Genomic DNA, 11,562 nt, shown 5'->3' on the forward strand with positions numbered 1-11,562 from the left:
TCATGGATCGTTAAATGATGGATTGTTCTTATAGCCTCTACTTCTGCAACAATTACAACTTAAAAGAGTTAAGAATAAGAGATAAGAATTATTTTAATAACTAATTACTGAGAAATAGCTTAAGCTTCTTTCCATTACATGGTCACACACAAAACTAAGACACATGCTGGTAATGCAGACTGCATGGACAGTTTTGAAAATGTGGCTTCATTATATAGCAATGTTTTTTTTTTTTTTTTTTTTCATCGTGATGCATTTTCCCTGAAATCTTGTATGTATATGCTGACTTGAAACAGAGGTCTTCTGTAACCTCATTAATGTCCCTGGACTGCACAAGGTCACTGGATTCTGTGTGCCAGACCTTGCATCCCACTGCCACATTGACAAATACAATCAGTTTATTATATTAAAGCATAACGCATAATTAAAAATCAAATCAATTCCAATCTATTTTATTAAAAAAATATATATTGTAATACACACACTTAATAATATTTAAGTACAAGTCCTGTAATGTTGGAGGAGGATTTGCTCACTCTGAGTCTGTTTCTTTGCAAGTTTTTTCCTTCCTCTACCTTGTTGAGTTTTATCTTGTGCCATTTTTTTCTTTGTCACAGTCGCCTTCGGCTGCTTTGGGAGCTGTTTCAAGTCTAATATATTCATGCACGATATACTTTAAAGCTGCTGTGAAATGCATTGTGAAAAGTGCTGTACTGAATATTACTTAAGAGTGCATGGAAGCTCTTTGAACTGTATGGAAGGAGGTTAAAGCACAGTAATGGGGAGATCTAGCTCTAGCTTTAACTGTCTAATGTCACCAACAGACCAAAGGTGTACTGAGGCTTCAATGTTTTTTCTTCGATTATGCCTATATTTTTCAGGATATTGAGATTTGCTGAAATCATGAGACTCTTTGGAGCTCATTAAGTCTCTACAGATTCACCAGCATACCAAGTACAGTTAAATGCATCACCCATAGTGATATACATTGGGGACATCTTTTTTTAATGTATTGAGTCACTTACTGTAATATTGTTGAAGTGACTTTTGTTTAATTTGGTTTAATACAAACACACACATGCTAACATGAAGGACTGTGAAAGTGTGGTAACGTTGGAAAATCAGAAATTACTTCCACTTGCACCACCGAGATTCAAAAGAGGAAGAGGGCAGTTTCCACTCTCAATGTCAAACCAAAATATTCACCAGCTTCTGCAGCTGAACCAGACATTCATATTCACTTCTCTCTAGGGGGAAGTCCTTCTTCTGGTGGGAATTTTCGATGTAAGTAATAATGTACAGTCAGCAGGTCATAACCACAAAATAATTAAGAGTCAGGACAGGTCTCCAGTCTCTCTGAGGGGATTTACTTTGTATTAATAACCATACATTATATCCTGCTTATTACAGAGATAATGGCCAAAGAATATTAAAATAAATAAATAAGTGTGTGTGTGTGTGATGAGTACTAAATTACATGTAACAGCAGTAGTGTGTTAACCAGCACCAGAGATGTATAGTAACGAAGTAGAACTACTTCACTACTGTACTTAAGTACTAAAAGGCGGTATCTGTACTTTACTAGAGTATTATTTTTTTCTCCTACTTCCACTTTTACTTCGGTACATATTTTCGCTGAGTTTAATACTTTTACTCCGATATTTTTTTTTATGTGCTGCATCGTTACTCGTTACAATTATAATAATGTTACGAATCATTCCATTACAAACCACTGCCAGAACTGTAGATGGCAGGTTTGATGAAGCTGGCACATCATTGAGCGAATCAAGCGAGACTGCGCGTGCTGACTGAACTGCTGTGAAGAGAGAGATGAACACCGAACCGAGCCAGATAATGACTCGTTCACGAGTCAAGAACCGGTTGCATCGGTTTTCGGATGACCAGTAACGTTGGTTCTTTCTGACAGTTCGATTCAATAAACCAGTTGAAGAAAACAGTTCACCGATTCTTTTGCGCTCGATGCAATGGCGTCATTGGCGTTGACTGCACATGGGCTCATAACATTAACACAGAATCAGTTCAGAATCAATCACCAAAAGAATCAGTTCGTTTCAGTGTGTCGGTTTGCTTCACGCTTAATCACACATGTGCAGTATCATCAGCTCCTCGGTTCACGAATCGGACGCGTCTGACAGAAACAAGGGGCAAGGAACTCGACCGGAAGTTGAAGTCGGGTGGGGGCTGCCATCTTTTAGCAGAACTTCACTTGCGTTAGCATTCCCATTGACTCCCATTCATTTTGGCGTCACTTTGACAGCAAATAACTTTACATCTGAGGCGTTTAAAGACTCTGTTTGTCCATTATTTATTTCTAAAGATACACGACAATGTATAAAGGGCTCCATTACCTTCTTTGTTACATTATGGCCCCGTATAAACAGTTTTTGTAAAAAATAGGCTAACGATTGCGTCATAACCACTCGTCTCTCTGTCGCATTACCGTACAGACAGGAGGAGAAGCTCGCAGGCAATTAACTTAATATGACGTACTGGCGTTACATTTTAAAATACTATACAAAATAATTAATCAGAATACTTACTCCTGCTCACTCACGATAAAGAACTCCCCGCTCAAGCTCGCCGTCTCTGCAAGATTAACGATGGCAGTTTGCACGCACAGCTACTAGAAGATTTACATCTGTCAGACAGGTTGCTGACGTCGTCAAGCTTCGTTTGAGTCTGCGCGTCAGAAACGGAAGTGCTAAAAAACGCTAAAACTGGGCTTCATTTGTCTCAATTGAGTTCCAATGGGGTCGCTGTGTCCATTTCTTTTACTGTCTATGGACAGAAACGGTTCTTGACTCGTGAACGAGTCATTATCTGGCTCGGCTCGGTGTTCATCTTCAGTTCTCTCTTCACATCAGTTCAGTCAGTGTACTGTTTGAGTCAATGAATTACTCCGGGATATTGGTTTGTTTTAACTCAGAGGGAGTGTCAGACACATTAAACAAGTTAACAGCTTAAGTCATTTGTGGATTAATGCGTATTGGAGACGCGAACTGTTTAAAACGATTCAGTTCGATTTGGTGAACTGTTTCAAAAAGATCCGGTTACATCGAATGATTCGTTCGCGAACCAGATATCACAAACTGCTTTGTTTTAAACTGTCTTACAACAGACACGGAAGAGAAGACAATGCTGAATAAAGTCGTAGTTTTTCCTATTTTTGGACCAAAATGTATTTTCAATGCTTCAAAAAATTCTAAATGACCCTCTGATGTCTTACGGGTTTGAAACAACATGAGGGTAAGTTATTAATGACATCATTTTGCAAATTGGGCTAACTGACCCTACTAACTGTTTTTTGTTTACAAGAAGTTACAGTCAAAGGAATTGTGATTGTCCTTTAGGTTAATCATTTGAAATAGTAAAAACAATATATTCAAACTTTTGACTACTTTCTTTAATAGCTACATAACACAATACTTGTACTTTTACTTTCAGTACTTGAGTAGTAAATTTTAAAATAGACTACTTGCAATACTTAAGTACAAAAAATGTTGAATACTTTAGTACTTCTACTTAAGTGCGGTGCTTAAAGAGCACTTCTACTTCTACTCAAGTCGCTTTTTTTGATAGAGCACTTGTACTTTTACTCAAGTATGGTTCTCTAGTACTTCATACATCTCTGACCAGCACAGCTGTATTATATAATACAGCTGTGCTGGTTAACACACTAACACAGTCTCATATTGAATGCATATGGTATCTTTTGTTCAATCTGGTAAAAAGTGCTTAAAAATATTATTATAATTATGCAAAGTACAATAGCCTACTTATGATATCTTGTGGAAATAGGGTTGCCTTTTCTTTTTCCACTTCAGGCTAGTGCCAAATTATGACTATATCTGCCAGACGACTGTAGTAGACTTCAGTAAATCATTTTAATATATATACAGTATATAAAGGAAAGGAAAGGTAAGGTAAGAATGTGACGTGGCCAAGTATGGTGTCTCATTTTTGGAGTCTGGGCTCTGCATTTTAACCCATTCAAGTGCGTGAACACACACACACACACAATTAATCATGGTTTTATTGTTGTAAAAGTGTAGTAACCGTAATTTTTGGTGTATTGATTACCATTTGTCTTACTACAATTCTACTACAAATACAAAGGTTACACTATGGTTTGTGTATCAAACCCATGGTTAATTTGTGTGTACCATGGTTTAACTACAGTAACAATGTTTGTTAGGTTTTTTTTTTTTTTTTTTAGGTGGGTGGGGGCTGGGGTATTTATACTAAAACAATGGTCAGTTTTCGTAAGTGAGTGGTAGATTTTTAATACTGTATAAACTGTATGATGTACAAACTGTTTTTCTCACGGGGACAAGAAAATAAATAAAATATGTCTCTGCAAGGTCCAAAATGACTGGTATTACTATCCTTGTGGGGACATTTAGTCCCTATACAGAGAATACCAGTAAACACACAATCAAACTCATTGGTGACTGACAAAGTATATTATATATATTATAATATATACAATATTTATATTTGATTATTCGTTCTATACGATATCTAGATTATAATTGTGATTTAGCCTGCACATTGCTCACGGTTGATGCCACTTTTCATTCATCATGTATCGTTAAATATTCAGCAACAAATAACACATGTTGCTCTGCATGAAGGATTGCAGCAGCACAACAGTTTCTTCTGCATCAGAAGATCTACTATGAAGCATTTATTCTAGTCACTTATGATGCACCTGGTATGAAGAAGATGATCCAGTGAGGGCTGGGTGTCTTTCACACACACAGACGAGGGAATCCCGCTGCAGACTGCTGCAGTCTCCTCCTGTCTCTCCTTTGTTGATCTGCAATGCAGTGCCAGGCTTCCCCTGCTCTCTCACACGGCTATCCTCTGCAGTATGGGCGGTAATATCCTCCTCCCGGGTGTGTGCTCTCTCACCGGGGGCTTCACCGGCTCATAAGAGTCTCGAGCAGCACCATACCGCCCCTCACAGAGAGAAAAAGACACTGCAGAGAAGAGTCAAGAGCAGCTGAAATACTGTAGATTTCATCTTCAAATCTAAACAAAGAAATAAGAATTCAATAGTAAAAATAGTTTTCATTTAAAATCAGTTTAAATAAATGTTTTCTATGACAATCTCTGTTAAACTGTAATTTATTTCTGGGGTCAAGTCTTTATTTTCAGCATCATTCCTCCAGTCTTCAGTGTCTCATGATCTTCAGAAATCATTATAATATGATGATTTACTGCTCAAGAAACATTTCTGATTATTATCAATGTTGAACACAGTTGTGATGCTGAATAGTTTTGTGAAAACAGTTCTTTAAAACAAATAAAATATTGTATTGGCTTTTTAATGTTACAGAATATTTCTGTTTCAAATAAATGCTGGTATCTTGAACTCTCTGTTCATCAAAGAATCCTGGGGGGGGGGGGGGGGGGGGTCCTTCGGACTTTTTTTAGAGTTTAAATACAGATTATATTTGGAAGGAATAGTTTTTTCGACGGCATGACAAAATGTTATAAATATAATCTATACAATACAAGTATAAACATAAATAATGTAAATGCTAAATTTTCTCAATAAAGAACTTGAATAATCTTCATAACGCATGTAGTGTCTTGGTGAAGAAGAGGCATCTTTGAAAAAAGCTTTTTTTTTTTTTTTTTTTTTTTTTGCAATTACTGTTTAGATTTATAATAATAATAATGATAATTATGAACAGAATAAAAACAAAACAGTGAAATCCAGAGGAAGGGATATCACAGGCATTGTATAAAGAATAAGCTGTATAAATCTGAACATATTTTATTATTTAATATATAAAATGGCATGACATAATATATAAATGCTATAGTCGTCAATAAAGAATTTGAATGATGTTCACAAACACATATTATTGCAGCTTAGATGTTTAAATATCTGCAGTACTCCTACTTTGCCACGAGGAAAAGTGCATACATCTGCTCATATCCTGACGTAGCACTAAGTACTTTTAATCGTCAAAGACCAGTTTTATAAATATGAATGTTGCAGTGGATTTTAGCCTACACACACTCTAAGATCAAATCTTATTTGCATATTTTATAAATGAGGCCCCTGGTGTTTTTCTGGGAAATACAGGTTTGAATTTGGCCCATGTTATATCCTATTTATTTCTCTTTTTCCCTGTACTGTTGTTTCAATAACATTTATTTACTCCTGTATTTGTTTGTTTGCCTGTTTGTGTTTACTTCCAGTCTCCATATACTTGGAGTCCAGTATATGTTTGAACCCTTTGACAGTAGGGTGCTGTGTTAAATAGTTTATTTTCCAGCAGAGGATGGTAGTTTGGCTGACCTCTCTGTCCTCTGTAGCAGTGTTTTATACCAGCGAGGCCCTGGCTGTCATAGAAACAGGGCCAGCGAGCGCTGTGATTGGTGCAGAGCGCGGGATCACCCGTTGTTGCTCGCTGAGAGAAGTGCTGAGTGGACCCTCCTGTTGGAGCCGCTGCACTTCCCTTTGTCCCGCAGATTTGTTTTTTTTCCATCCTGGTTGAGCTTTCTAGCGTGACACTAATAAGTCCATAGCATCATATATGCGGCTTAGCAGGGCGCAGGGGGCATATCCTAACAAATGTGCGGAGTCAATTGGTAAGAAACACACACTTTTTCATTGGGAGTTTTTGGCTAAATTAAGATGTTTTTCACTGGATAAACTTAAGTGATGTTTTATGTTTAGACATATACTGATAATTTATAAATGAGTGAGCTTTATAGTTTAGAAAGCTGTTCCAGTTGGTTTTATTGTCATTATTTTGAGTATGACTCATTGTGTTTCATTTAAGATTATATTGTGTTTATAGTTCTCGGGTTGTTGGAAATACTGTTTTTCGACCTAGAATTTCAAACTAGAAGGCAGTTGTAGCTCTGTCAACTCAATCTCATTTTATTTCTCACACATAAACTGACATTCAGTTTTGCTAGAACTTTTTTGCTAGTTTTAATTTTGCAATGACATTTCTTTGACGAAGCCAATCTTTGGACTAAATCTCAAGTTGAATGTCAAGATATTGTGAACATGATATTCGGATATCTCAAAATGACTTTGAAAAGACTTCCATCTATGAAGTTCCTGCTAAACACTGAAGAAATCAAAGAAGAGAGAAATGGATCAGTACAACGATGACTCAACATGGCTTCCCAGCTGTGAGGTAACTTCCATGTTGGACACCTTGATGAAGCAATTTGGTTTATGAGAACACCCGCAAAAAACTAAATGGACAACTCTAAACGCATCGGCCAAATGTTCTTTAGAAGAAATCTTGTGCTAACATCAGAGACACAGTTGGATGAAGAATTTAAAAAATCAGGAAAACAAGGCCGCACAACAAACAATGTTGCTCTCGCCACATTTAACATCAAGCCCCTCTGGGGAAACAACAATGGCCTCAGCGAGGCCGAAGCACATCTACACGTTGCTAGATCTCTCTCTGGCCCGTTGGGTCGTGCTCAACCAGCAAAAGTTGAAACAATTGAAGTTTTATATTTTCCATTTAGCTCAGAAGTCAGACGTGAGTATCAAAGCTGTGTTAAACTGTCACCCTTCATCTGAAGTCCTGTAATGGGAGCGTTTGTGTGTGAAGGGGCTGGTTTTCAGGATGCTAGGTTTCTTGAGATGTGCTTCTTTGCTGCTTGAGGTACTGTGCTGATGTTTTTTTTGGGGAACACTGCACTTCCAAGACGCTTTGTAGTGAGGGGGAAATAAAAGTCTGCTTTGGAGGGAAATCATACAGAGAATGAGAAGGAAGGGAAGTTTTCCCCTCTTTCGATTTCACTGTAAAAACAGTCTAATTTTACTGGCAGCTGATGCCATAATATTTCAAAAATCATCATACCAATTGCAGGAAGGTATAGGGAAATGTAAACAATGTGTGTTTAATTTTTTTGGGTTTTTTGGATTGAATGTTGGCCTGGTTAAATGTTATCTAGTGAACCTCCAGATCTTGTATGATGAATATGGACTGTATCTTAAGGGTTTTATTATGCCATCTTTCCATGGAGGTTTTAAATCCCAGGAGCAAACTCTCCTGGAAGCGGCCATCTTTGCTTTGCATGGGCATGTATTTCCAGAAACATCCTTAGAGTCTGTCACCTGAGTGCTAAATGTCATGTGACTGACTCTCTTTATAATGCAGCTCGTTGCAGCAGTCAAAGTGTAGTTTGATGCTTTTAAGAGCCCTAAAAATGGTCACTGGTTAAACATCATGATTCTTTTGTGTTACTGTACAAAATATACAATTTTGTCTGGCAACCTTTTAATGTCTGGCAGTGGATAATCAACTTTTTGGCCACATAATTGTGTATTTTTGACCCTTGCTTTATAAAGTATAACTTTAAACTGTTTAACTCTTTAAAACTTAAAAATAAGCTTCCATTTGTTAACCAGGATTATTATAGGTAACTAAAACTATAGATAGATCAAATAAATAAAATGGAATAAAACAGATTTAGTTCTAAATAGTTACTAAAATAATTAGAAACTAAACCTGAACTAAAAACTGATAATAATAATAATAATAATAATAATAATAATAATAATAAATGAAAAAAATATATTTAAAAAAATATTTAAGTAAAATGAAAACAATATAAAACTACAAACTAATTCTAATTCTAACAAAATGTATTAACATTAATGATGAACAGTTCTATTGTAATTCTACATTTATTAATTTAGTCATTGTCTGTTAATTTCAGCATTTACAACAGTCATATATTAAAATAAAAAGTATCTATTAGTATTATTCGTAATATAAATGAGTAATTATTGTAGTACTATTCAATGACACTGAGCTAAGTTGAATTAATAATAAGCAGCTGTATTTTATTAACTAATATTAACAAAGATTAATAGATACTGTAACAAATTTATTTGCTGTTTGTTAATGTTAGTTTATGAATCCACAATTTTTTTTATTGTTTTTTAAATTAGACCTTATCATAAAATACATAAATAAAATAATAATAATAATAATAATAATAAAAAAGCACTGCAGACTGTTATATAAGTTTTAATGGCAAAAGGTGTGATGGAAAAAAATGTAGTGTCTGTCCGTCTATGTTGAGTCATTGTTTAAATTAATTGTCGTTATAGAAAAGCTTAAGACTTTGATTGTGCTGTTTGAACGAGTCCATCAATAATCTGAATTAATCTGTGTGGTTCTATAGCTGAATTACACTGTGTGCGGTCAAAAGTAGATGAAACACCTTATTAAACAGAAGTAAACAGTCACTCACTCATACAGGACAAAGTAAAGCCCCAGCTTCTGGACAGTATGACACATCTCAGGACTCGTCTACTTAACATGACGTGGGGAACACAATGATTTACAGCTTTTAGTGCGACAGAAGAGACCAATGAACCATATACTTGAACAGTAAGATTGAAATAGTTTATGTGCTCTTCGCTCGGCACTGTACAGTTAGTCTGGAACAACATAGCTCAGACATAGCATGTTAAACACTATCAGTGATTATTGGATATTGAGTAAATAGATGGATTTACATTTAATGTCCAAGTCATATTTCACTACATAAGTAAGAACATGAGTAAGAAGTATGCAAGTACATGAGTATGTAAGTATGTATGAATGTATGTAAGAACAGAAGTACATAAATACATAAAGACGTATATGTAAATGCATAAGTATATAAATATGTACATGTATGCAAGTAAGTACGTAAATATGAAAGTACATAAGTGAGTACATAAGTTTATATGTATGAACGCAAGTATGTATGTAAATATGGTCCATAAATATTGAAGTATGTATATATGTAAATTAGGGCCGGGACTCGATTAAAAAAATGAATCTAATTAATTAGAGGCTTTGTAATTAATTAATCGAAATTAATCACATTTTAATCGCAGATAAATATTTGACCTGAGAACAGTGAGAAGTAATTTTTTTTCACATGGATTTATAGTATACCGTTGAATAATGACTGAATACATAAGCTTAAGCAACAAAATATTGTTTATTTTTGTTCAACCAAGTCTAGCAGACCAGTGCAATTTTTGCCATGAAGTGTAGCAATAGCATATTTAGAAACAATTTAGAAATAGTACATTTCAGAAATTCAGGAAGCTTATAGGTGCTGGAACCTTCTGTAAAGTGTTTTTTAAGTAAAACACAATACTGTCAATTACATTCAGAACATTGGAAACACTGACTATTAGAAAACATCTCTCTGTTGCTTCAGAGGCCATAACATACTAAGTCCAACTCTGAATAACCTTGGCCAAAACAATAGAGTTCAACATAAACTGTTGCACCAACAAAATAATACATAGTTCAACATAAAGTGTAAAGTCCACGCTAGCTGCTATATGTTTTGCGTTGAGGTGATACTTGCGGTGATATGCGAACGCTTGTTGGTGCTTCAGTATAATCGGTCCGCCGAAACTCATCCAGTGAGAAACGTTCCGCGGTGCAAAAATGAGTTATTAAAAATGCGGGAATTTTTTTTCTGTAATTAATTAATCTTAGTTAACGCATTATTTTTTGTGTAATTAATTAATCTCAATTAACGCGTTAAAGTCCCGGCCCTAATGTAAATATGTGAATACGTATGTACGCAAGTATGTAAGTAAATACCTAAGTTTATAAGTTCGTAAATATATAAATATGTAAATACATAAATACGTACACATTTATGTAAGCAAATGAGTACATAAAATTGCAATGAGAAAATTAAGCTTTTAAAATCTGTAAATATTGTACAACAACTGTTCTAACACTTAATTATCAGCAATTTTGTTGACTTGATTGCACAGATACTATTTAAACTGAACTGAGTTGAATGATGACATCCTTGAATTCAATGATAAACTGTCTTTTTGCTTTATTGACACACTATGTTCCTATTTAATGGTTTTCAGTTACTTTGTTACAATCTATATTGTTTAAAGTGCTGTATAAATAAAGGTGACTTGACTTGTCTTAAGCCCAGAGAGAGCTCCCGTTCCAGATTTAAGCCCAGAGAGGGCTCCCATTCCAGAGTGCTTCCGTTTCCTGAGTTAAGCCAAGATAGAGCTCCTGTTCCTGAGATCAGCCCAGAGAGGGCTCCCGTTCCGGAGTTAAGCCCAGAGAGAGCTCCCGTTCAAGAGTTAAGCCCAGAGAGGGCTCCCGTTCCAAAATTAAGCCCAGAGAGTGCTCCCGTTCCAGATTTAAGCCCACAGAGTGTTCCCATTCCAGAGTTAAGCCCAGAGAGTGCTCCCGTTCCAGAGTTAATCCCACAGAATGCTCCCATTCCAGAGTTAAGCCCAGAGAGTGCTCTCATTCCATAGTTAAGCCCAGAGAGTGCTCCCGTTCCAGAGTTAAGCCCAGAGAGTGCTCCCGTTCCAGAGTTAAGCCCAGAGAGTGCTCCCGTTCCAGAGTTAAGCCCAGAGAGTGCTTCCGTTTCCAGAGTTAAGCCCAGAGAGTGCTCCCGTTCCAGAGTTAAGCACAGAGAGTGCTCCCATTCCAGAGTTAAGCACAGAGAGTGCTCCCGTTCCAGTATTAAGCACAGAGAGTGCTTCCG

The sequence above is a fragment of the Carassius auratus genome, chromosome 22 (genome assembly GCF_003368295.1).
Source record: "Carassius auratus strain Wakin chromosome 22, ASM336829v1, whole genome shotgun sequence".
Taxonomy (NCBI): Eukaryota; Metazoa; Chordata; class Actinopteri; order Cypriniformes; family Cyprinidae; genus Carassius; species Carassius auratus.